General features: G+C 45.4%; 1 long non-coding RNA gene across 1 annotated transcript; it reads right to left on the minus strand.

Annotated features, from left to right (window-relative positions):
- Nucleotides 1-26,967, minus strand: LOC138493359 (uncharacterized). The gene is made up of 3 exons (XR_011276395.1): nucleotides 26,880-26,967; nucleotides 2,784-2,903; nucleotides 1-82 (listed from the first exon to the last, which is right to left on the minus strand). It is a non-coding gene; the product is annotated as an uncharacterized lncRNA (long non-coding RNA).
- Between the last annotated feature and the right edge of the window lie 61 nt (nucleotides 26,968-27,028).

Below are 27,028 nucleotides of genomic sequence, written 5' to 3' on the forward strand. Positions count from 1 at the left end.
AGCCTTCAGCCTCCTAGTACACCCAATGTACATCACCTGGGGATTCCTCCCACTCCTCTGTGGTCTCTGGCCAGGGCTGCTGCTGTAATGAGAGACAGCTGATGAGTTTCCCGGGGCTTCTTTTAACTCATACTTTGCTCCTCCCTTCCTCTCAGCTTCCACCCGCCTTTCCTGCCCACTTCCCACACCTGCAGCGAGTTTGCCTTCACTCCTCCGCCCTGCTCCATGCACTGTCTGTCCCACACCTGCAGCCAGTTTGCCTTCATATCTCCCCCCTGCTCCATGCACTGTTTGTCCATCCCAACCTGTACTGCTGCTATGTGGGTATCTGTCACTGTACCGCATGACAGGGCTGTATCTATACCGCTTCCCTTTGTTCATTTTATCTTTTCCCCCACCTGGTCTCCATTTCCCGTGGTGGTTTATGGGACATGTAGTTTTGTTCTGTCCTGCTGATGTAACATTGTGGGTGCTGGGTCTGAAAGTTAGAATGGGGCTGTCTTTTATCTCTATTGCCTCTTTGACCTCCTCACAAATTGGAAGAGGCATAAGTAACCCGGCAGCTCTCTGATGATCAGACTTCGCTCTAACACAAATCTCACAGGTTCTGACGTAATTTTCGGTGTCCTCACGCATCTTTTCCCACCAGAATTCTCTCCGCAACAATTCCAACGTCTTCTCAACGCCCGGGTGCCTAGCTAACAGTGAATTATGACAATAATGCCTCTTCCCGTAACTCCTCAGAAGGTAAAAATAATCTTGCATCCACATAAGGTAAACCTTCCTTTATCCTTCGCACAGGATCTTCGGCTTCCCATTCCTCTAATTGCTTCCTCGACAATGCTTGTTGAATTTGTTTCTGAAAATCAATTCCCTTGTGCAACTCTCACACAGTAAAATTCTTCTCAGACAACAACAATACAGGAGTACAAACATCAGTCTTCATGCTCCCTGGAAAACATGGGGACGAAGCATCCGCCTTCCCATTCTGACGTTCTGGCTTAAACGTAATCACAAAATCCAATTCTGCAAAAAACAATGGCCAAAGCAGTTGTCTTGTTGTTAAAGTCTTAGCTGAATGAAGAAAAGTCAAATTTCTATGATCTGTCAAAACTGTGACTCGACGACGTCCTCCCTGAAGATAATGCCTCCATTCCTCGAACACTGCCTTGATGGCCAGAAGTTCTCTATCGGAGATCGTATAATTTCTTTCTGCCGGCGAAACCCTCTTTGAAAAGAACGCCACTGGATGAATCGGTCCCGTTTCCGGATGGCGTTCAGATAATACCGCACCCATAGCACAATCGGAAGCATCAGCCTCTACGAAGAAGGGTTGATCAACATCTGGATGTAACAGAAATGGTCCAGAAATAAACTTCTCCTTCGGAAATTGAAATGCTCTTTCGGCCTCTTCACTCCAAATAAACTTCACTCCTTATTTCAGCAATTTAGTAATTGGAGTGCCAACTTGTGAAAAATTCTGGATGAACCGGCGATAAAAATTTGCAAATCCTAGAAAGCTCTGTATATATTGCACTGAAGTCGGCTGAGGCCAATCTTTCACTGCCTTAACTTTACTCAAATCCATCTCAAGACCCTCTGGAGATAGCACGAAACCCAGGAATTCCACAAGATCCGTGTGAAATTGGCTCTTCTCCAACTTAGTGAACAGATGGTTCTCTTGCAACTTCACCAAAACTTTCTTTACATACTCCACATGCTGCTCTTGTTCTTTCGAGAAAATCAATATTTAATCTATATATGCTACTTCAAATACATCCAGATATTTGCAAAGCACTTGACTGATGAAAAATTGGAAAGCAGCTGCAGCGTTGCAAAGACCAAACGGCATCACTTGTTACTCGAAGCGTCGGTAGCGAGTTCTAAATGTGGTCTTTCACTCGTCACCTTCTCGAACACAAATCAGATGATAAGCCCCTCTAAGGTCCAACTTCGTAAAGATCTTGGCACCCTGAATCCGATCCAACATTACCGATATTAAAGGTAAAGGATAACGATTCTTGATTGTAATCTTATTTAATGCTCTGTCGATACAAGTCCTTAGAGTGCTATCTTTCTTGGGAACGAAAAACAAAGGTGAAGCCGCAGGTGATTGTGAGTGTCGAATAAAGCCCTTTGCAAGATTCTCCTCTAGATATTCTTTTAAAAACTCATTCTCCTTCTCAGTGAGAGCATAAATTCTACCACACGGAATTGGTGCTCCATCTTCTATGTCTATCTTACAGTCGAATGGGCAATGAGGCAGTAGTTAATTTGCTTCCTGTTTATCGAATACATCCTGAAACTCCTGATAACACTCAGGCTGTACCCCAGCCACAGGCCCCACTACATGTTCCTTCACCAACCCTGCTGCTAAACAAGCTCGCTGCAACTTAAACATTTCCTCCTGACCTTCCTCAAGAACCTCCACCAAACATTGCTCTCTACAATACTCTGGCTTAAATTCCACTGTCCTTTTCCCCAATCAATCATGGGAATATGTAACGATAACCATGGCGTGCCCAAAATAATCTGTAATTGTGGCGCATCTATGAGCTCAAAAAGTATTTCCTCACAATGTTCTTCCCCAATCCTCATTTTCAGTTGACCTGTTATTTGTGTTATGAACCCAGAGGTAAGCTGCGTTCCATCCACTGCCCATACCTGTTCAGGGAACCCCTTTTGAACTACTGAAACTCCCAACTTTCCCACCAATCCAACATCCATAATATTCTCAGTTGCCCCCGAGTCGATGACACATCGGGCGCCACACGTAAGCTTACCTTCCCAAGTTAAGGATACGTTTAGTGTGATGTGTAGAATAGCAGTCTGGATGGTAATTTCCACCTGTTGTCCTCTTCCAGCAAACAGTTGAAAACGTCTTGGGGTGCGTGGGCATCTTCCTACAAAATGAGTACTGTTACCACAATATAGACACACATTTTCCTTTCGCCTCCTGTCTTTCTCCTCCTTGGTCAACGGTGGTCTAACCTGGCCTTCCCACACAGAACCCTTAACCTCCTTCACCACCTACTCTGTTCTTGGAGGCTCATCCTAACCCAGACCCTAGTCTAAGAAAAATGTCTTCGCTTTTCTGACCTTCTCTCACTGAGCCTCACATCCAATTGCATAACCAAGGAAATCAAGTCTTCATAAGAGGTTGGTCTCTCTACAATGGTTGACAAGGTTACCTTTAACTCCTTACGCAGACCTCAATAAAAAAAATTGAAGCTCTCTTTTCTTCGTGCTAACCACTTTCTAAAACTAACCTCCTAATCCTGGTAATATAAGCCACCAACTCTCGACTTCCTTGGTGCAACTCTGACAACTCTCCATTCAGACTCTGTGATAGCATTCTTCTGTCGAACATTCTTCCAAAAGCAGTCTTAAATTACAACCAACTATGTAGCTTGGCAGCTCCCATCTCAACCAATGGCACAGACCAAGATGCCGCTTCCCCTGTAAGCTAAGAAATAATAAATGCTACCCTGAAAGTTTCTGTGGGAAACGACTCTGGCCTGCACATGAAATGCACCTCACACTGCTTAGGAGAAGATTTTAATTTTCTGAAATCTCCACCAAATCTTTCCGGGGGTGCTAATGGTGTAGTAACCATAGTTAAACCTGAAAGAACATGACCTCTCCTGTCTGTTTACGCCAAACCCTTAGACCCCTTAAAGTTCCCTCCTTCAGGATACAAAATTGGCGGTTCCTTGTCAATGCTCAACCTCAACCCAGAGGGTCCTGCTGAATCTCCTTTATTCACCTGAGTACTTAGTTCCTCCATCTTAACTCCTAAGAACAAAGTTTCTTTCCTTGCCTCCTTCAATTCTTCCCTCACCTCCATTAAAATCTTCCCCAAAGTGACCAAACTCAATCCTGACTCTGGGTCCATCTTCACTCAGGCAGGATCAATTATGTGGGCCTTTCATTCTGTCATGACGGCCTGAAGAATCCCGCAGGAGTGAAGCTGGCCCACCAGACCCTCTAAGCCCGCCGGCCCAACAATCCTGTTACTATAAAACTATTGGACAGGCAAACCCAAAGGGAAAGGAGAATTGAGAAAATAATAAACTCAAGATCTTCTACTGCTCGTGTCTTCTGCCTGTCTTCAAAAGATTTGGCCTGGTCAGTAGAAGTCCTAAAAGGGAATTGCAATATATGTTAACTCTGCTGATCTAACTCAATTAGAACTACAACCACCACCCTCAACTCAATACCTACTTTACCTGTAGCCTAAGCTCTATTGCCTTTAGGACTTCTTGGACTGACTGTGAAGCTGTTGTGAGAGTCCTTCCATTGCCACAATCAGTTTGCTCTACGTTGAAACCTCCTCTAGTGTCTTCCTCGACTCTTTCTCTTCCTCACTGGTGACCTTCAATTTAATTGCCCAAAGTCAATTATTTTTGCTACTTAAAATATCACTGCACATCTTCTCTGTTGCTTATTATGCTTGACTAATACAAAAGATCATCACGCGGCTGCGCGCGAAGTCCCTTTCTTCACTTACTGTAGACTTCTGATGTGGAAGATCACCCGCTTCTTTACAAAGTCCAAATTTACTGAAAGTGCTCTTAAAAATATCTAGTCTGTGCATTCGCTTTCGTCTTGAGAGGCATAAAAAAAGAAAAACACGCTATTGCTTCTTACTGCTTTCTCCACATAATACTGCAACTTCTACTTTAGCTATTGCAACTCCTCACTAGTTACCCTCTACAGTCTCTCCCTTAGGAAATGATTCAGTAGACCTTTACAGTTTATTCAAGACTTCATAAATATTCATTAAAAAATTGTAGCACACTTAGCACACTTAGCTTAGACTGGTCTTCTGAGGTCACTACTGCTCTGCTTTCTCTGTCGCTCAAGTTTTCTTCTGATGAACTCTGCAGCTGAGTTCTTCTTTCACCTAACTTGGATTGGACTTAACCTTTCACTAAAATAATTGGACTATAGATTTTCTAGTAACTTTAAAACTCTTTATTAACAGGAGATAACAATACTATGACCTACTCAGATGAAAACTAAAATGAAAGGCAGTTTAGAACTCCACTGACGGTTCCAAATGACAACACAATGTCAGAGCCAATCACTGCTGTAAAGTTGGTCCACCATCTTGGCCTGAGGAAGCTAAGACTTCCTGATAGTGGAACGTTAAGGAAAACAAACCCTTAACCAAAAACCGCCACCCCAAACCAAGCCCTCTTCCTCAACCAGCCTAATACTTTGTCAGGATTAGTCAGGCGAGTACAAAGGCAGCGAATATGGCAAGGGAAATGTGCACTAAATTACACAGTGAAAGGCTTCGAATTAAACTACGTGCACACAGGAACAAAGACTCATGTATGCTAGAACCCAGGAGTGCAAATAGAGTGTGACAACAAAACCAATATATGAAAAGGGATGTGGGGTAAGCACCTGACCGCGAGGAAAGTCGGCAAGCGCCTTACCCCCAATTGCTGTTACAGGTACTGACAGCGCTAAACCCACGTGGAGGGCAAGCAATGACAGGATCTGTGAACTCTTGATGGTATTAAATAAGGGAACTCAAGAACAGTACTCTCGAGGACGAGATAAACCTCTTGAATGTCAGCTAGCCCACGAATCCTGTTGATGAAATTGGGACCTAGAAAGGCTATAACAGCAATGGGAGGAAAACTAAAAACCTAAGTTGGAATAGTGTTTACAAATTAGTGAGGAAAACATAAGCATTCACACAGGAGCTAGCTACAACCGCACACCACACCTAAATATCAAATGGGAAATAAATGCAGTTGTGCAATGGAAAACATGGAATGGATCCCAATGGAAAATAAGGATCAGGAGCAGGGAAAAACGAAATAACCAATGCAAACTTCCCCCTACCCCTCCAAGGGAAAGACAGGATGCTAATCTAAGAGGAAGGCTAAGGCATACGGGTTTACAGCAGCAAAGGACAGAGTCGAAGAAATATAGAACACAGACAAACTGGGCTGCATCTAAAAGGGGAAAGCACTGAGAAATGCTGCCTGCAAACAGAGGAAGACAAAAAGGGAATCAAGGGAGCAGAAATCAATTACCGCATGAATCCGAAATTCAGGGCGGAGGAACAAGAAAACAGGAACTAGGAACTAGGTACAAAGGCAAGGAACAAGGAACAAGGGACTAGTCACAACAGGAACACTGCAAACGATGACCAGCGCTGGACTGAAGTAAGACCGAGGCTTTTAAAGCTGCTTAACGAGCACACGCCTCTGGTGTGCTGATTGCTGCACCTGCAGCCACAGCTGTTGCCTATCCTCCACCCAACCTTGTCCTGCAAGGGTGGAGGTGGAGCAGTGGGCCAGGCATTCTGGGAAGCATAGTCATTTGGTTAAAGAAGCATGCTGGCTGCCAAAAACCTGGAATAGATCCGGAAAGGAAGTAGCTTGGAAAATAGGGATTTAGCGCTCCCAATTCATCACAGCACTGTAGCATAAGGTTCGGAGGAAAGGTCCAGTAGGGAATAAACACCAAATCATGCCCCCAAGTGGTGGGAACGGGGGCGAAGGGAGCGAGTCGTGACAGTATACCCCCTCCTACGGCCGTCTTCGGGTGCCCGCCACCCACACGAGACATCTTCTTTCCATGACGGGAGTGCTTTTTCTTTGGAGGTGGCACTGATGGAAATGGTGGCCTGTGGGCAAAGGCAGATGGACTTCCATGATAGGAGTGCTTTGTCTTTGGAGGTGGTACTGATGGAAACGGTGGCTTCTGGTGAGGAAGAGACTCATGGTTCGAAGAAAGGCATGAAGGACTTGCAGGACCTGAAGCAGAGTTGGAAGATCCAGGAAGCTCAGTCACTGGGAGTGGACCCTTATAAGTCTTTGAGGAGGGAGGCAGGCTGGTGCAACATGCCTTAGACAATGGTAGAAGCCCTGTTAGCCTTTCTGCCGAGAGTGGACATGCGGGAGGTGAGGAAATTGCTGGCTTCAGGAAAGGTTTATGTTCAGCCATTAGAGAAGGTGGCGGCTGAGGTAGAGGTTCAGATTTTCTTCTGTCATCCATCTGGGAAAAGGCTTGTGGTTGAAAGTGACTAAGGTTTGACTGCACATGTTCTACGCCTTGGAGACCTGAAAGTCCAATGGGTTGTACAAGGCTGGTACTCCTGGTGACAGTCGTGTAACCACCTTGTTGCACGTGGGATACAACAGCAGAGACGTTTGGCATACTGATAGGAGTGATAGACGCAGTACTTGGTATTTCAGGCACACTCGCAGAAGGAGCAATAACAGACACATTTTGAACTGCAGCAGTCATTCCCTTCCTTTGGCTACTAGCACCCAACTGGTGCTTCTTGGTGGAATTCTGTTGCACAAGTCCTGTAGGTAATACGCTGGTCTGCACCACCCCCTGTGCACACCCAGGTGAGTGGTTCTGACTCACCACTTGGTCCAGCTTGATGACTCTGAAGCGGGAGCTGGCAAAAGTCTCAAACTCTGATGCTGCATTTTTAGGAGGCTCTGATGCTAAAGTGAAGCAGTTGGGAGAATCGTCTTGTGGAAAAGGCAGGCCTTCTGGTGCTCCTCCTGAAGCAAAAGAAAGGCAAGCTAGACGTTCATTGACAGTAAATGGTTGGGATTCAGGAGGAATCGCTGGAGCAGAAGAAAATACAGCAGGATCTGATGGTGTAGACAGGTATACCTCTGATATTGGCAGCGAGGCTAAGCAGGATACAGGCGTCTCATGAACTGAAGGCAAATACTCAGTATACTCCGGGACTGAAGACATGCACTTTTGATGGACTACCGGAGGCTCTAAAGCTGAAGGATGATCTGCAGGATGAGTCACTGTAGCTGAAGACAGGCAGGCCAGGGGAAACCTTGAGGCTGAAGGCATGCAAGCTGAAGCAATCTCGGTTGCTGGATACAAACATGTCCAGGTCTTGGGGACTGGCTCTTGAGTAAATGGCAGACATGGCAGCGGTTCATTGGTTGAAGACACGTGTGCCAAAGATGACTGCAGGGCTGTGGATTGGATCATAGAAGAGTCAATGGTTGTAGGAGGACAGACAGAAGTCTCAGAAGTTGACAGACACATTGGTGGCTCAAGAATGGAGGGCACCTTTAGGGCAGTAGACTCCTTGGCACCAGTAACCAAAGACTGAGCTGTACCCTTGCAGTCCCTTTCTTTAGTGGGTGACACAGAGTCTCTTTCTTTGTAGAAGTCAAAATCAACCAGTGGAATCACCATAGTAAAGTCTCTGTTAATCAGGATTTCGTCAATTGTCCATTCCTCTGTTTTAGCTTCTGAAAGAGGCAGATTAACAATCAACAGTTCAGGAATCGCCTGCCGGTTTTTTGGTTCTGTATACTGTGGAATGAGTCCATCAGAACATGAAATCTGTACTGTCTCTGACTGTTCGTATTGATCAGAATTGGCAGAAGGAAGAGTGAACCCAGAGGTAACATTGTTTTCCACATCAGCTTTAACATCTACTTCAGTCTCAGCAGCTGTATCAAGAGCAGGGCCTAAGCCTACTGTAGTTACTGAATCTGTGTATGCCACCACTGTGGATTGTGTTTGGAAATCAGAAGCTTGTATGTGTGCTAGCTCAGAATTATGACAAACTGCTACACAGGAAATTTTAGGTAAAGGAGTGGCTTGTAAATCTTCAGCTAACTGCAATCCCTGACAAACAGCAGAACAATTTTTAGAAACTGTGCCCAGATTAAGCGCTGTGCTAGAAGAAAGACTTTCACTCCCAATAGATCTAACATATTGACAAATATCATGGTTTACCAAAGTCTCTGCACTCAGGGGCTGAACAGTGTTCACTTCATCAACATCAACGGATAAAGTCTGAGGTGTATTCAGTAAAGAGTGCAAGGTCTTATTCTCCTCTTGTAAAGAAATGAATTCTTGTCTTAACTCCTCAAGCTTAGCTCTTAGCATGCCCTGCATTAACTGTACATCACTATCAGTAGGCACAGGGGGAGGCATAGTGGCATCAGGGCTGGATCCTGCACTAGCAATCTGGATGTGCACCGATTGTACATTGTCCTCTACTGCTTGCAGGTTCTGTGATTTATAGTTTCTCTTACCAACTTGGTCTGTGTTTCCCTTAAGCAAACTATTGACATTAGACCTCTTGGCATTAGGGACTACAGTATGTACGTGTGCAAAGGAGTATGCTTTAGACTGAGGGTAGAAAACACAAGTTATGCAAGGAACCCCTCCATTCTTTATGTTTGTACCATGAAACTGTTCTATCTGAGGTGAAGCACAACTGGAATCATGGGGTTCAACAACAGAGGTACTCTTGTATAATAAGTCTAACAGTGTGTTGTTTTCTGCGGCTAAGGCTTGCGCTGACATAGAATCAGAATCAAAACAAAAGATAGAACTAGGATCAGGCAATGTAGGATGTGCCATCCTATGGGAAAAATACTTTGCACGTAAATGCCCATTCGTGACAAGGAGTTCATTTAAGTCAGGACTAGTGAATTGATTGTCACAGGTAAATGTAGGGGAAGCTTTCTATACAAACATGTTAGAGGCCTTGCTGCCTTTCTTTCTTAAACTTGCCATATTCAATGGGAAGTTTGGGCTGGTCATTCTGTCAGGATTAGTCAGGCGAGTACAAAGGCAGTGAATATGGCAAGGGAAATGTGCACTAAATTACACAGTGAAAGGCTTCGAATTAAACTACGTGCACACAGGAACAAAGACTCATGTATGCTAGAACCCAGGAGTGCAAATAGAGTGTGACAACAAAACCAATATATGAAAAGGGATGTGGGGTAAGCACCTGACCGCGAGGAAAGTCGGCAAGCGCCTTACCCCCAAGTGCTGTTACAGGTACTGACAGCGCTAAACCCACGTGGAGGGCAAGCAATGACAGGATCTGTGAACTAACACTCTTGATGGTATTAAATAAGGGAACTAAAGAACAGTACTCATGAGGACGAGATAAACCTCTTGAATGTCAGCTAGCCCACGAATCCTGTTGATGAAACTGGGACCTAGAAAGGCTATAACAGCAATGGGAGGAAAACTAAATACCTAAGTTGGAATAGTGTTTACAAATTAGTGAGGAAAACATAAGCATTCACACAGGAGCTAGCTACAACCGCACACCAAACCTAAATATCAAATGGGAAATAAATGCAGCTGTGCAATGGAAAACATGGAATGGATCCCAATGGAAAATAAGGAGCAGGGAAAAACGAAATAACCAATGCAAACTTCCCCCTACCCCTCCAAGGGAAAGACAGGATGCTAATCTAAGAGGAGGGCTAAGGCATACGGGTTTACAGCAGCAAAGGACAGAGTCAAAGAAATATAGAACACAGACAAACTGGGCTGCATCTAAAAGGGGAAAGCACTGAGAAATGCTGCCTGCAAACAGAGGAAGACAAAAAGGGAATCAAGGGAGCAGAAATCAATTAGCGCATGAATCCGAAATTCAGGGCGGAGGAACAAGAAAACAGGAACTAGGAACTAGGTACAAAGGCAAGGAACAAGGGACTAGTCACAACAGGAACACTGCAAACGATGACCAGCGCTGGACTGAAGTAAGACTGAGGCTTTTAAAGCTGCTTAACGAGCACACGCCTCTGGTGTGCTGATTGCTGCACCTGCAGCCACAGCTGTTGCCTATACTCCACCCAACCTTGTCCTGCAAGGGTGGAGGTGGAGCAGTGGGCTAGGCATTCTGGGAAGCATAGTCATTTGGTTAAAGAAGCATGCTGGCTGCCAAAAACCTGGAATGGATCCGGAAGGGAAGTAGCTTGGAAAATAGGGATTTAGCGCTCCCAATTCATCACAGCACTGTAGCATAAGGTTCGGAGGAAAGGTCCAGTAGGGAATAAACCCCAAATCATGCCCCCAAGTGATGGGAACGGGCGCGAAGGGAGCGAGTCGTGACATACTTAAACAGACCTCCCCTCTACTCCTCCAGAACAAATGCTTGAAATGCCTACAGTTACCTGAGAACCTGAAAGTATGAAGAGCTTAGTGTGGAAACCTGACACCCTAACCAATTAGTTATAAGAGGTAAGCAATACACAGTTTTTAAGTACTTAAAGAGTCTTACCAGGTTGTTGTTTGATCTGTAGAAAACGAGAAGACTTCAATACACTCAGGGTGATGAAATGGGAGCTCCTCCTAACACTCGCCGCTACAAGGACGTCTAACAATTCTCAAAAAGGCAGTCTCTAGTCCGAGCAGTAATGTTCCAGCTCCTCCTGAAAACTACCGCCACGCGGACGCCTATGTGCTCAAAAAGGCAGTCTCTAGTCCGTGCACCAATGATGATCCTATGGATGGTAGTTGACTGAGTGAGACTTAATGATAAGTTCCAAACGCAGTTCTTAGTGGTTCAAGAGAAAACATTAGATTCAAAGGGCGGAACTTAGGGAACAATCCTGACAGTTCCAACCTGTACAGCACACGGGTAGAATAAGCGTGATTAAAACATGGAGTCTGTTGGAAATTCCGAGTCGGAAACAGTGCGAGGAAGTCAATACAGCTGCAGAAACAAATTCAGAAGTAGGGAACTGAGCGAGGGCGGGGCATAAGAATGAATGAAACCACACGTGATCGGCTGGAAAACGGGTCTAACGTGAGCACACATGTGACCCTTGAAATGCAGAACACCAGCATCTCCATGGCAACCAACAACACTCACTTAAGGACGAATAGTGCGTTGGGGTAGTGCAGGATCATCTTAGCACATGCCATTTTCGTGTTCTTTGAGGAACGTGTGAAGCAGGGGTAAGAAGGTTGAAAAACACTGACTCAAGGAATCTACGGTAAGATACCTTGAAAATCTACAGAGCCTTTGGATAGTTGTGGTTTTCTGACAAGAACAGAGAGTGAGGCGTATGTGATGAGCGACGCAAATATAATTGAATATCTAAGGAGTGACTGAACTTTTGAAAGCCAAGATACCATATACAGAGAGGTCCGGCACCATGTGGGTCCTCATTCGAAGGACTCTGTTAGGTATCCAACTGAGAGTCTAAAATTGTGTACTGTGATATTGAATTGGTCCTACAATGGGTCAAGTCAAACTCTGGTGAGCAAACTGAATGAAAAAGGCGGCTCGCTCTCTTCAAAAAAGTTTGTTTGAATGTAGATTATGAATGTAGATTATGGGTTAATGTCGAGATTCAAGGCGTCATCCAAAACATGCGACATACACAATGCCACAGAAAAAGGAACAAGAGAAAACAGCTCAGTGGCACTTCCACTGAGCTTTGGAGACGCCTGTTTATGTACTAAACACTACTTAACTTGTATTATAGTTTTAGATTTGATTTTAGGTATATAATACTTCTTTGGTGGTCAATCATCCATGTGAGGACCCCCGTTGTATGCTTGCTATTAAATCACTTATGCATTGTTGTTTTGCAATTTTTCTTTATTGTATTTATTGTGGCAGAAGCCCTTGCCAATGCATTTCGGACAAAGTCCTTCCTCAGGGCGAGTTTCAAGTCAAACTCTGTTCACATTCGAAAGTCTTCGATAACTAAAACAAACTGTAATTATCCAAACCCGGCTGATGGAGATTAATTGTGAAAAGGGGATCAGAGCCCAACTGAGTGGGTACCGGGGTAAACTGTGAGTCACCCGAGAAAAGGCATACGAACTGTAATTGGTCCGAACCCAGCTGAGAGGGACTAATTGTGAAAAGGGGATCTGAACCTGGCTGAGGGTATCCAGGCTGAAGACTGAATCGCACTACGTGAATAGTTGGAAAGGAACTTTTTGTTTTTTTGATACATCAGACCCTCTGAAGCCAGAGACATTTGATAACCTAAGTGACTTGGGCATAGAAGGACCTGATGCTTGTAATGGAACTGGTTTCTTGTGCCGAATAAAGCCTAAGAGTGTGCTATGCTCGAGTTAAACGCCTTTTCCCATGCTAAAATCGTGGGGAAGGGAGACCAACGGCCTGAACATCCTGACTTATCATTTTCATGAACATTACCTCACACTATTTGTACCTTAGCGGTAAGGATTGGCAATAGGTTTTTCAGTATAGGCCCTTTTATTTTAATGAGACTCCACTAGGACTTCATTATTATTATTTGATGGTCATAGCTTGCTCCCATCTTAGATTTAGGTTTAGATAGCTGTTTATCACACCCTTGATAAAGTTCAATAAACACCCTTGCACTGTTCTCACTTGTGTCTGTCTTACTTTGATACCATGCCTGCCTTACAATGTTTAGAAAATCTGTATTCTATGTCAAGACCCAAAGGCTCGGATTATGCTCGTTTAAAGCTTACTTACCAGCAACGTGATCTACTTGTCTAAAATATATGTTTTAAAAAGTTGCCTCATTTGACCAATCTGCCACCTTCAAAATCTCCAGATGTGCTCCCATCTTGAAAGCACTGGATGCTATGACAAACCTAGTTGAACGACACGGGCTGAACGACTTCGCCTCCGAGGACAGGCGTTGAGTATCACAGTTCCCTGAGGTGAATGTGACTAACCCTGTCTGCCAGTCAACCAACGGATTATGCAGCACCAACCATGGCAAACCTAGTGTGACTTTGAACTGTGGTGCAGCAATGATATCAAAATGTATGATTTCCGCATGTCCAGTGACAAGGGTCATGGTTACGTCTATGGTATGTTCTGTGACCAAACCTGATAGCAATGTGGTGCCATCTACTGCGTTGACCAACTAAGGGTGTTCTTTAGGTGTAACAGGGATATCCCACTCGCGCACGAATTGTGCATCGATGTAGTTCCCTGCTGCTCCAGAATCCAAAACCGCCTCAATGGGCCATGGTTTCCTGGAAGGGTAGGCAAGAGAGGCGTACAAAACAAACGGTACCAACACACAGGAGCCCCGATTCTTGTTGCTCGGCAAAGGGGCTCCCTCTATTGCCGGGCATGTGGCATGTCCCTGTTTTTTAGGTTTTTTAGGGCATGCTCTTATGTAGTGCTCTGAAGAACCGCAATAGAAGCATAGATTGCTTTTCTTATGGTGTTCTCTTTCCTCCGAAGACAAAGGAGTAGGATAGAACCAATCTGCATGGGTTCCCCATTGTCTGCGGGAGGAACACCTATGGGAGAAGGAATAGGAATCATGCCTCTCCTTTCCCCTTTCCGTTCAGACTTACGTGTGTCTATTTAGAGAGCCAGATCCAACAACTCTGGAACGGTGGTAGGAACCACAGGCACAGTGGCTAAAACATCCTTCAAAGCATCGGATAAACTCTTATAAAACAAGGCAGCCTTCGTAACATTAGGCCAGCCTGTTTTGGCCACTAGTTGGTTGAATTTGGCTAGATATGCCAACACGGGCGTATCCCCTTGTTGCAAAGCAAGCAATTCTAAGTCAGTGGCCTGGGATTTGTATCTCGTGTCAAAGACACGTGACATGGCGGTGATCATTGCACCACAATCATAAAGTAAATGACTCCCCTGCTCCAACAACGGATTAGCCCAGACGGCCGCAGTTCCACCTAAATATGATAAAACAAAAGCTTGCTTGGTAGTGGAGTCCGGAAATGAGGACGGACGGCACAGGAAGTGCAACTGTCACTGGTTCATAAAAGTCCGGAAAGTCCTGGGGTCGCCATGAAATCGTTCTGGAGGGGCTAGGGGAAATTGTGCTGACATTTAAACAGGGACGTGCTCCGGCTTAGCGGATGGACCACCAGAAGTTGGAATCTGACCTGGATGCAGAAGCAGAGGCGCCTGCTCCGCTCGCCAGCATTCCAACTTGCAAATCATGGATACGGTGTTGGGTGGCTTCATGAGCAGCTGAGATGTCAGCCCGTAGGTCTGCCACCAACTGAGCCAAGGCTGCCAGTGGATTGTTTGTGGCGTCCATAATGTCGGCTTCTGAATATGTTAGAACTCCCGTGTACTTCCAAGGAAGGAGTTCCACTCAGGCAGTTGAACCTGTTGTGTAGCCGTTGAGTTCTTTTTGCCAATGTACCTCTCAGGCGTACGTAGGAACTGCCTGAGAAGTCAATTGACCCAAAGATGGATGGACGGCATAGGATTCCGCTGGCCTGTAAAGAAAACACAGCGTTAACACTACAACGATGACAATGACTACTGAATGGCAGAAATGTATCCGTTACATACACCTTATGTCAACAGGTATATTCCCTGATGGTAGTAAGGATCCATGTTCTTATTCAAGATAGGCGTTATCCTGTGAGCAAGCGCAACACACTGGATTAGCAATGTGAGTAACCCTAACCAATTAGATATAAGACATAAGCAATTCACAGTTTTTAAGTACTTAAAGAGTTTTACTGGGTTGTTGTTTGATTTGTAGAAAAAGAGATGACTTCAATATACTCAGGGTGATGAAATGGGAGCTCCTCCTAACACCTGCCGGCACGAGGATGCCTAACAATGCTCAAAAAGGCAGTCTTTAGTCCGAGCAGTAATGTTCCAGCTCTTCCTGAGACCCACCGGCACGCGGACACCTACGTGCTCAAAAGGGCAGTTTCTAGTCCGAGCACCAATGATGATCCTATGGATGGTAGTTGGCTGAGTGGGACGTGAGTGATAAGTTCCAAACACAGTTTTTAGTGGTTCAAGAGAAAACGTTAGATTCAAAGCGTGGCACTTAGGGAACAATCCTGACAGTTCCAACCTGTACAGCGCACGTGGTAGAATAAGCGTGATCAAAAGATGGAGTCCGTTGGAAATTCCGAGTCAGTAACAGTGCGGGCAAGAGCAAGGACTAAATCGGGAGGCAAAGACGGGTCAAAAGCTTTCCAGTATTCGGCAACAGGAATCTTCTTACAAGGACAGAAGGGCAAAGCAAGAGAATGTCCGTAGAGCGTAGCAGGGTTCAGGATACGAGAACAGAATATAGCGAGGAAGTCAATACGGCTGCAGAAATAAATTTAGCAGCGAACTGAGCGAGGGCGGGGCATAAGAATGAATGAAACCACACGTGATCGGTTGGAAAACAGGTCTAATGTGACTGCACACGTGACCCTCGAAATGCAGAACACCAGCGTCTGCATGGCAGCCCCCAACGCTCCCTAAAGGACCCATAATGTGTTGAGGTAGTACTGGATGATCTAAGCACATGCTGTTTTCGTGTTCTTTGAGGAACGCGTGAAGCAGGCGTGGAAAGGTTGAAAATCACTGACTCAGGAATCCGAGGGAAGATACCTTGGGAGTCTTTAGAGCCTTTGGATAGTCGTGGTTTCCTGACAAGAACAGAGAGTAAGGCGTATGTGATGAGTGACGCAAATTTAATTGAATATCTAAGGAGTGACTGAACATTTGAAAGCCAAGATACCATATACAGAGTGGTCCGGCACCACGTGGGTCCTCATTCGAAGGACTCTGTTAGGTATCCAACTGAGAGTGTAAAATTGTGAACTGTGATATCGAAGTGCTCCTGCAATGGGGCAAGCCAAACCCTGTTCACATTCGAAAGTCTTTGATAACTAAAACAAACTGTAATTGTCCGAACCCGGCTGAGGGAGATTAATTGTGAAAAGGGATCAGAGCCCAACTGAAGGGATTCTGGGGTGAACCGTGAGTCACCCGAGAAAAGGCATACAAACTGTAATTGGTCCGAACCCGGCTGAGAGAGACTAATTGTGAAAAGGGGATCTGAACCCGGCTGAGGGTATCCAGGCTGAAGAGTGAATCGCACTACGTGAATAGTTGGAAAGGAACTTTTCATTTGTTTGATATACCAGACCCTCTGAAGCCAGAGACTTTTGATAACCTAAGAAACTTGGGCATAGATGGCCCTGATGCTTGTAATGGAACTGGGTCCTCGTGTCGAAGAAGCCTAAGAGCGTTCTAAAAACCTATTGGCAATCCTTACCGCTAAGTTACAAACAGTGTGGGGTAATGTTCATGAAAAAGAAAGAAGTGTTCATAAAAAGATAAGTCAGGATGTTCAGGCCGTTGGTCTCCCTTCCCCACATTCTCAGCCCGGGACAAGGTGTTTCACTCGAGCAAAGCACACACTCTGGCTTCTGCAGCACAAGGAGATAGTTCCATTTACACAGTTCAAGACCTTCTGTGTCCAAGTCTGTTTACTTCCTTCAAGTCTCTTGATGCAGAGGGTCTGCTGTACCATAAACAACACACACATGTAATTTTCCTTTCTCCAGCTTTCTGGGATAATTTTACCCATGCCAATGCGCCCCACTGCACCCCTTTGCCAATGGGAAAAGAAACAGCCAAAAATTGATGCGCTAACCCCTGTGCACGCACAAATCTGTAAAACTGCACGTGGTTCACCATCACAAAAGGCTGCACACCCGTGCCACACACAGTCAAAGTTGGGGTAAAAACATAACTTACTGAAGGAGAATGCCAGTGGGTGCTGTTACATTTAACATGAAGGAAGGCCACAAAAGTGGGCTAAAAACCGAAAATGCCTTTTCAAATGCAGTTTCCCCAACCAATTGGAACCTTCAAAGTGCTGTTTTGCACTAAATTCAGTCATTTTCCAAGTGAACCATTGAAATTAAAAGTGTACTGAAATCACAGATCCTCCAGGTGGCTCAGAGTAACCGGGCCTTACTGACTGACAGCAGCTAAGAAATGTATTTCATGAAAAAGGCAACCCAGCAACATTTATTTAAAGTTCCACAGGAAAAATGCGGATAAATGTGGCAACATATACCAATTTCAGCTGTGCAGAGAAAACTCCAAACAAAAGGCTGGATACATATCTCCAAACTGAGAAGAAAAAAAAATCCCAGCACTCAAGGACAGAAATAATGGTGCATACAATGTGTGGGTGCTGCAGAGGAAAAGCTGATGTAAAAGACTCCATTTAAATGTGCTTTTTCCCTGAAGAGGTGCAACATTTGCCTGTTTAAAAGCATGTTGTTGTGAAGGGCTTAATTCCTTTAATTGTCAAAATCCCCTATAAACTATGTTAATTTTATATATTTTAAATGAAAGATTTTAGGTGAATCTTAAAGTAACCAAGTAGGAGTTAACTGGTTTATTCTGACTGGACAGTGCCCAGCATGGGAAAGATTGACACTTCATGTTGACACTCTGCTGCTACCAGGAAAGCTTAATTGATGCTGGAGGTTCTTGCATATTTAGAACAAAGACCTCATCAGACATTCGTCTTTGGCCCAGCCAAGGACAATGGCAGGCCAAACACTGATCCCTTCTGGGGAGGGGCAGGAAACTTCACTCTGGACCCCCACCCTGATCAAAGGGATATGACAGCTGTTGTCTGTTGAAAGGAGAGAAAACAACTGCTAAAAGAAATCTGTTGCTTAAAATGCCTATTTGTGATTAAGTTTTGAAAACCTGTTAAAACCTGTAACTTTGCAACATGAAGGGGGACAAATCTAAAATTTGGTGTGATAAATCTAATTTAATGCTCTTTCTGTGGAGATGTTAGTGAACCCTTTACTACATAAGGAACCAAAGTTACATGAAAAGAATCATTGTGGCAAAACTATTGATGCTGCAAATATAATATTGTATACCCGCGTTCTAGGGTTAATCGCCCAGATATGGACTGAATTAGGAATTGTTAGGCCAAACTGTTATGATTAAAATTGACAAAATTCCACAGAATGACAAAGATAGCTCTCACTGAGATGGGAGTTAGACGTAAGGGTAACCCACAAAATAGGTAATATGTGTGTCTGATTTTATTAGAGGGCATAATTATAGGAATGTGCATTTTTGGGAAACTTAAATTGTGGTTTAAACCAATGTGGGTGTTCCCAAATCACATCATAAAGATGACAGCTCTTTCTGACTCTCAATCAAGAAAAGGCAAGTGCCTTTGACCACTCACAGCCGTGGGAGTGTGGTTTGAAATTCTGCCCCTACCATAAACTTTGTGATGCCACTTGTCATGATAAATATAGGAACTTCACCACACACAGACACACACTGATTGCTGACTACCTCCTGATTTCCGCACAGCGCTTTGTTCCTGACCTCTTCATCTTGTCCTGATCCAGACTACTTTGCAAAACCCAGTCCCAGCAATTGCTGAACTCTTTTCAGCTAGGCCCAAATCCTGAACCATCCCAAAAGAAATTCAGGAATTTAATTCTGATCCAGTCTGGCTTGCTACCATTAAGGCTTGCCTGCTGAAACTTGCCATCCCACTAATCTACCGTGTCCAGTGACCAGAAGGGCCAATCCAATCCAAATCCAGTCTGAGGTGCCAGTCCAATTGACCAGAACCGCCCAGCTGACCATCCTGTCAGAGGTGCCCTGCTGCCGGTAGACTCGATTCGGGATGACCAGAACCCTGACGGTCCAATCTTAAATTACAGTGGACTGTAAGTATAAACAGGAATCATAGTAACCCATAATATATATTTTCCTTGTCCTACCCCAATCTCAACCTATCCCATCTTTAACTTCAGAACCTCTAATATTGTCAGAACCATTCTTGGGCTGATTTATTCTCATTTGATTCATTAAACTATAAGCCATTAGTGATTTGTATTAGATAAAGTAATTCCCAGAATGAAAAACTGAGTATCACACGTGAAGAGTTACAACCGGCCGTGAGTAACTGTGGAGATTCACGGGTGGCATTCTATTTTTCTTAGCCATTAATATAGTTTAAATAAACCCAATCTGTCATTTATAAAACCGAATTTCTGCTTTTCTCTGTTCTATTTATTTAAAAAACACCTCTCACTAAAACTTACATAATTTTATAGCTAGAGACTTCATTTCAACTCTCAGTTAAACCTAGGATCTGTAGCTATATCCACAACTACAAACAGTGCGAAACAGCATATTTGACCCGTTTTTATTAAAAATCGCATAGTGAAATTTTACAGTGAATTTGCATTTTGCAAAAGTTTTACACGTGTCTTTTCCCATCCAAAGTGTTTCTTAACTTCCATTCCATTATGAAAGCCTCGTCAAAACAGGTTCATCCGTGTTCCTCTAAAACCATCAAGGACCGCATTGACACTCTTGCTCCTGCCCTTGCTGATTTTTGCAACCACTCCTTTGCCTCGGTATCCTTCCCCTCCCCACTGAAGCACTCTTTTGTGCATCCTCTTCTCAAGAAACCCACAGCTGATCCTTATTGTCCAGCTAACTATCGACCAATTTCCATTGCTCCCTTTCTGGGCAAACTCCTGGAAAAGCTGGCCATCTCTCAGCTTAACCTTCATTCCAATTCTGTTGGCTGTCTCCATGACCACCAGTCTGGCTTCAGAGCTGCCAGAAGCACGGAAACTGCTCTGCTGAACATCCGTGAAGATCTGCTCTCCAACCTTGCCTCTAACATTCCCTCTGTCCTCATCCTCTTCAATCTCTCTTCTGCCTTCGACACGGTCAACCACACCATCCTGCTCAACGGTCTCCGTGAAAACCTAGGTATCACTGATCAGGCTCTGGCCTGGCTGACCTCTTTTGTAACGCTCACCTGATTCCCGCAGAGGCGCCGGTCTTGACTGGGTGAATGCTGTATCTTCAAAGGTGATGTGTAACACACGGTTGGCTCTTTGGGCTGGACCTCTGTGCACTGTATGTCTGACTCGAAGAGTAAGATGTCTGCAGATAGAAAATATGGGATTAATGAACTGGGATTATTGGGTGTCTCTCTCCTCTTCCCTTTCTCTTCTCCTGTAGAACCCCAAAGGTTAACACCCTCACCTTAGGTAAGTGAACGCCGAGCTCTCCATCTGCCTCGGGGCAGAGTGCCGTAACCAGTTTCTTCACTGGATAAGGGTGCAGGCCTCTTGACCTCAGAGGACTGCTGTCCGTCGTTAACTGCACGAACGGTAAGTTCTGGGCACTTCAAATGTCTTAAAAGTCTTTTGTAATGATATCTCTTGTTTTGCAGGGTTCCGGCGATGGCGGATGGCGGGCTGATGAGAGTTGAGGATCGAACCCGCGTGAGGAATAGAAGCTCCCGGAAGCACGTAAGTAAGCGCTTGCAGCCTGCTTCACGATGCGCACTAACTGTCCCTTTTATCTTGCAGGTACAAGTTCAGAGCTTTAGAGAAGCTGAAGGGTGCTGGAATACCCACTGGATTCGGCGTGGGAAGGAGTAATGGCACGTGAGTAATAAAGTTGCCCAATGTCTTTAAACGCACCTTCTTTTGTCTTTCAGATGCGGGATGCAGCGCCGAAGGCCTCCGGAGCGTGCGAAGAGCTGGTAAGCTTTTGTCTTTCAGATGCCGGAATGCAGTGCGAAGACCTCCGGAGCATGCGAAGAGTAGGTAAGCCTTTGTCTTTCAGATGCCGGAATGCAGCGCGAGGCGTTGGTGACAGCCGATGGACCAGGTAAGAGATGCGCTGCCACTGAAGACCGTAGTGCTAACCTGTTCTTTCTTTGTCTTTACAGGTGCTGCTGAAGACTGGATTCCAGGATGGTAAGCCTTTGTTCCCTTAGGCCCAGGATCAGAAGCAGAAGACACGATGAGCGTTCTGCTGCAGAGAATGCAGAATAACGCAAAGCAAGATTCATCCATCGGGTGTGGTTTAAATAGCCTCCTGTAGTGCTTAGGTGTCTCCTTCCACAGCCACGCCTAGGTAAGAAAAGAGTTCCTGCTTTCCAGAAGAGTTCCAGTGTTCTGAACCTAGCGAGTGGCTCCTGCCCCACCCAACAGGAAAAGTAGTCCCAAACAGAAGAGGATCAGGGGTTCAACTGGCAGGTAAGTAAGCAGCATGGTCTGCTGCAGGTAAGTCCACCCAAGCATTATGAGCCCAGCGCTTCCAGCGCTGGGACTGGGCATCTTTATGAGCTTGGTGCCACTGGTGCCAGGACAGGGTCCAAAAGGTCCCAATTGGGACTGGTTGGCACTCGGAACCGGGGTTATGGGTCTGCTTCCAAGGGAGTCGGGCAAGTCCTGATCTTTTGGAAGCAGAGATCATGACATCTTTCCTCTCAGATCGACCCTCCCAGGTCCAACTTGGATCCTTCCTTTCATCTATCTTCCTATCTACCTGTGGTGTTCCCCATGGGGTCTAACCTCTTGCCTTGGCTTTTCAACCAATACCTGGCAACTCTCGCCCACTGCATTGCCACGTTCTGTTCACATTTCCAGTGCTACGCTGATGACACTCAACTCATTTTCAGGCTGCCCTCTGCCACCTCCTCTCCGTCTCTCATCTCGGATTGCCTAACTGCCATTCAAGATTGGTGTGCCGCCAATGTTCTTTGTCTGAATGCCAGCAAGACGGAGATCCTCCTCATCGGCACACCTTCACCATCCTTTCCCCTCACTCTCTGGCCGGCCTCCTTTGGCCCTCCTCCTACCCCCACCTGCAAGACTAAGAACCTTGGGGTCATCTTCGACTCCACCCTTTTCTTCTCCGCCCACATCTCTGAGGTCTCTAAAAAGTCAGACTTCCTACTGCACCTCCTCAGAGGTACTCTGCCTTCCCTCAGAAGCTCATGGTATCCCAAGCTCTGGTTCTCTCTAGCATGGACTATTGTAACAGCCTCTTTGTAAATCTACCTGCCTCTACTCTCTGCCCTATGCAACTAATCCAGAACAGGACTGCGAGACTTGTCCTTGGCCTCAAGCCCTGGGACCGTATCTCTCCAGCTCTGAAATCTCTCCATTGGCTCCCAGTGGATGCAAGGATTAAATTCAAAACCCTCTGCATTGTCCACAAGGCTTTCTGGGGCCTGGGCCCAAAATACCTTCAGTTATCCATCCGCAAATACCTCTCCACTCGAGCTCTTCGCTTCTCTACCTCCAACGGCCTCAGGGTCAGTCGTTGTTCAAAGAAACGAGCTGGGGGTAGATCTCTGTCTTCGGCTGGGGCCTCCCTCTGGAACAGCCTCCCTGCCCCTCTAAAACTTGAGGAGAACCATCTAGGCTTCCTGAAGCACCTCAAGACCTTCCTCTTTTCTTCTGCCTTCACTCCCCCTCTCCCCTGCTGATCTGTTCTCTCTTGGCACCGTGGCCACCCTCTGTCGTCCGGGCCCAGGTACCTGCTCACCCTGCCACCCTCCCGCACTGCCTCTGGGCCACCCCTTGCACTGGGGTCTGTATCTGTACCCATACAGCCCCTCCTTTTTCTTCCTGCACTTATCAGACCTACCCTGTCTGCTGGCTTAAACCTAGCACTTGCAAATTGCTGGCTGCACTACCACTGTTTTTTACCTCTATTATTTATTTATTGTTATTTATCTGTTTCTCCTTTGCTTCACACTTTCCACTTCTCCCTCCTTCCATGCACTTTTCACCTCCCCCCTCTCCCATGCACTTGCGCGTTCTCAATGTCACTGGGCCTAGTAAGATCGCTGTTTTGTTCTGCCCTGTTCCCCTCCCTTGCCTTGTCGCACTCTGAAACACTTGTGTACGAGCGCGATAGAAATAAAATATCAATATCAATAATCTGATCTAAAGTGTGTACTGTTGTTTATCTTGTCGCTCATGTTTGGTAGAACCTATTCAGTATTGCTCTCATAAGAATTTCTATCAATGTAAATATTTTTGCACACTTTTCATTGTTCACAAAGCCATTTCCAACTGTCAGTTTAAAAAGGGTCCATTTCCAAAAGTGCTTTTGTCTCTTGTTTGTGGGGGGAAGATTATATTCAAACTCTATACGCTGTTCTTTTATTCCTGAATGCCTGCTGATTACTTACATCTGTGTAAAATTGCTCATTTGTGAATTAAGAACTTTGCAGGAGGAAATATTAACCTAAACGCTATCTTTTCATAAGTCAAAACTGTTTTTTCCTGTGTTTCCTATTCTGCATTACTATAAGTGAATTCAATTGCTTTACTTATTTTCTGATTGTATTGTCACCACATTGGTGATTGCTGCCCCATATATATATAAAAAGTGTATTGATTTGAATTTTAAATAAATAAATACATATTTACCTTTACAAACCAGCCTGATTCCTGGTCCACTGTGACCTGGGGCGGGGGGCATTTTGATAAGGGTGTGATATGAGTGGTATATTGTTAGGCAGAAACCTGTGCAGTTCCCTTAGGGACCACTGCAAAAGATTTAAGACTACAGGTGTTTGGCAGTAAACCCACTTGGTAGCAGTCTGTACCACACAGATTCACTTGGTAGCTGTGGCTGAGCAGTCAGACTTCCCTCAAGAAGAGTTAGGCAGTATATAGAGTATACACAATAGGTACAGAGATACAGTAGCACAAGCAAACACTGACCAGAGCTTTGGTGTAAAAGTATATAATTATTTAAAGACACACTTATAAATTACACTAGCACAAAGAGGTATGTAAATTCAGCACACAGTCACTATTATATATATACAACCCTAATTACTTATTAGACAAGTCTTAATGAGAAACACCACTTATTTTCAGACAGAGGTGAGCGCTTAACATAAGATGGCACTCTAATAAGTTATAAAAAAGGGAGGGAAAAAGGCAGAGTTGTGGAAACACACGAATTTCAATACTTTTTAAAGAACCACAGTAAGGCAGGATAGGCAGAGTTCTACTGGAGTCCAAGGAAGTCAATTGCAAGGCCCACTCTTGGGGAGAGCAAGCAGAAGGGGTCCAGGTTCACACAGTGGGGTTATGCCCAAAGAGTCTTGTAGTTCGCACACAAAGAATAAAATTAAAGTCCGGAAAAGTTAGCTAGGTTGTCCCAGGCCAGCCCAGGTTAGAAAGTCGAGGCTTTATTGTCAACCCGAATGATCTATCGAAAGGGAAGCCAGGCGGGACACTGTACCTTAAGTGGGAAGGAAGCTCCAGTGGGGGCAATTGTTCCTGGCAGCGGGTGCAAGTCTGTGTTTCGTCCAGAGGAAGAGGAGGTCTCGCCGTGGAGAAAAGATGAAGGTCGTTGCACTGCCAGGGAAGAAACCAGCTGCAGAGTTCTTCGGTTAAAAGGTACTACCCCTCTATTCGCGGTAGTGGTAAACCGTGGTATTCCGGTTGCCGGGGTGCTTGGCACAGGCAAGGCGGCCATGAGATGCTCCAGGAAGGTGAAAAGAAGGCAAAACTGGTTATCCCTACCAGTCAAAGGAAGAAGACTCTCCGGACTGGAGATCTCCTCTGTCGTCGGGAAAAGTGGTGAGACGGTTCAGCAGGGCTCCACCAGTGGTGTCGTTGCAGGTCGGCTCAGCTTCTCCCTCCTCGGATTCTTAGGTCCTGTGGCGACTTCTGAAGTTCCAGTCCCCAAAGCCCTGTTTTTATGCAGCATAACCCCATTCACTCAGCCTAGCTGTCAATCAAACATGCTAAGTGGTGAGCCGGCAGGCTCACCACTTGGGCCAATCACACAAGAGTGCGACTTTAGTTGCCAAGGCAACTCAGTCCAGGGTGCCTAAACCCCCTCCTACACCCCCTGTGGTACCCAGACAGAGTGGCACCACTTTTGGAGGCTTCTGTGGAGAAGCCCGCCAAAAAGTGGAACAAAGGGCTCGACTTGGGTTGGAGTCACAAACACCATTTTAGAATCGAGTTCTGGCAAAAAACACCAACCGGTGAATTAATATTAAATAAATAACCCGGCGGTATATTCGAGGCTATAGGAATTAAATAATTAAAGTTGGTAGCCTCGAACAATGGGAAAATCCCATAGAGATATATTCGCGGTCGAATATAAAAAGTAGTATCCACTGTCACCAGCCAAAACTCGATCAGGGGGACGGAGACATGCCCCCTCGAACAACAGACCCCGGGGCAATCGAATTGCCCCGACCAGTACGTCCACAATATGATGGTTTGTAATGGTTTCTGTTCATAATTTAGGACTAGTAAAGCCAATGGTGACTTTACATGCCCTGGGAGACAGTAGTCAGTCCCAGGGTATGGAGTCTATGTTTGGGGGTCGCTACGACACCCCTGGGTTATGGCACGGAGGGTGCTGTGTAACCCACATGAGACCATATGGAGTAAAAGACCCCATAGCCCATAAAACATATGGAAAGACAAAGGAACACCTCAAATCATGTCTAAGAGTGGGAGTAAAAGAGTCCCACTCTTAGCAGGAGAAAGAAATAAACCCCAAAAATCCTGCAAAGCTGCTGGGGGACTCACTAGGTTTGGGAAATTAGCCTTTACAGAGAATTCTCCCTAACATATATCACTCAGAATATTGAACCTATAGACATAATAAATAAGTATTTCATTGCGTACTGCATGCTAGGCGAGACCCGGGTGTGTGCCTGATTGAAATCCTTAACAGTATTCAATTAGAGTGTTCACCCTAGATCCCCCTCAGCCGGGCTCAGTTCATTTTCAATTTGAAAACAAAAGTTCAAACTTGGATCCCCCTCTACTAGGCTCAGATCCCTTCCAGTTTCAATCAATTAGTCTCCCTCAGCCGGGCTTGGACCAACTGTGATGTACTTTAAACTATCAAAGACTTTAGAATGTGCACAGGATTTAGCTTGACCAATTGCATGACCACTTCGATCTCAACATTCCTTTTACTCACATTCAGCTCGATGTTGGATACCTAACAGAGACTTTCAAATGAGCACCCACGAGGCACCAGACCACTCTGTGTATGCTATCTTTTTTAGCTTCCTAAAGTTCAATTGTAAAGTTGAAATCATATTCGCGTTGCTCTTAGCAAGCTGTCATGATTCCTGCCCCACATGTTCCCAGTCCTCCAAGATGTCAGGCTGGAGCTAGGCCACGATCACCTGCATGGCCCTCAAGGGCCTCTCCATCCCTCCAAAGACCCACAGTCAGACTTGGCGCTTGTGGCACCAGACTCACTCACTCCCATAGGATAACATTGGGTATTGGACTTGTAGTGCATTGATGGGGACAAGATGGATGCCCCCACATATTTTGGCTCCCAGAACTGCATGTGCGGTCTAGTCTTTTGGCTGTTGTTCAGCCCAGAGGCACCTGAGATACCCAGAGACTATTTAAGCCACACCCAGGCTGAGAAACATGCTTTGTGTTTTCTGCACCTGCAGAGTGACACTCACCATGTTTGGATCGGTCTCCAGTAGGCATGCATCTTTCTTCTGCGCGAACAGCCTTACCTTGCAGCGCTTCTGCCCATCATTCATCGCTTCTTCTGTTCTGCGGGCATCTTCGGCTGTGTCATTCCCATCCTGGCACGCTGCTTCCTAAGGAAAAGGGAAAAGAACAGAAAAAAGGCAACAGAGATCAAAGTAAGAACAGTGAAGCT

This window comes from Ambystoma mexicanum, chromosome 10 (genome assembly GCF_040938575.1).
Source record: "Ambystoma mexicanum isolate Mex_15411 chromosome 10, UKY_AmexF1_1, whole genome shotgun sequence".
Lineage (NCBI taxonomy): Eukaryota > Metazoa > Chordata > Amphibia > Caudata > Ambystomatidae > Ambystoma > Ambystoma mexicanum.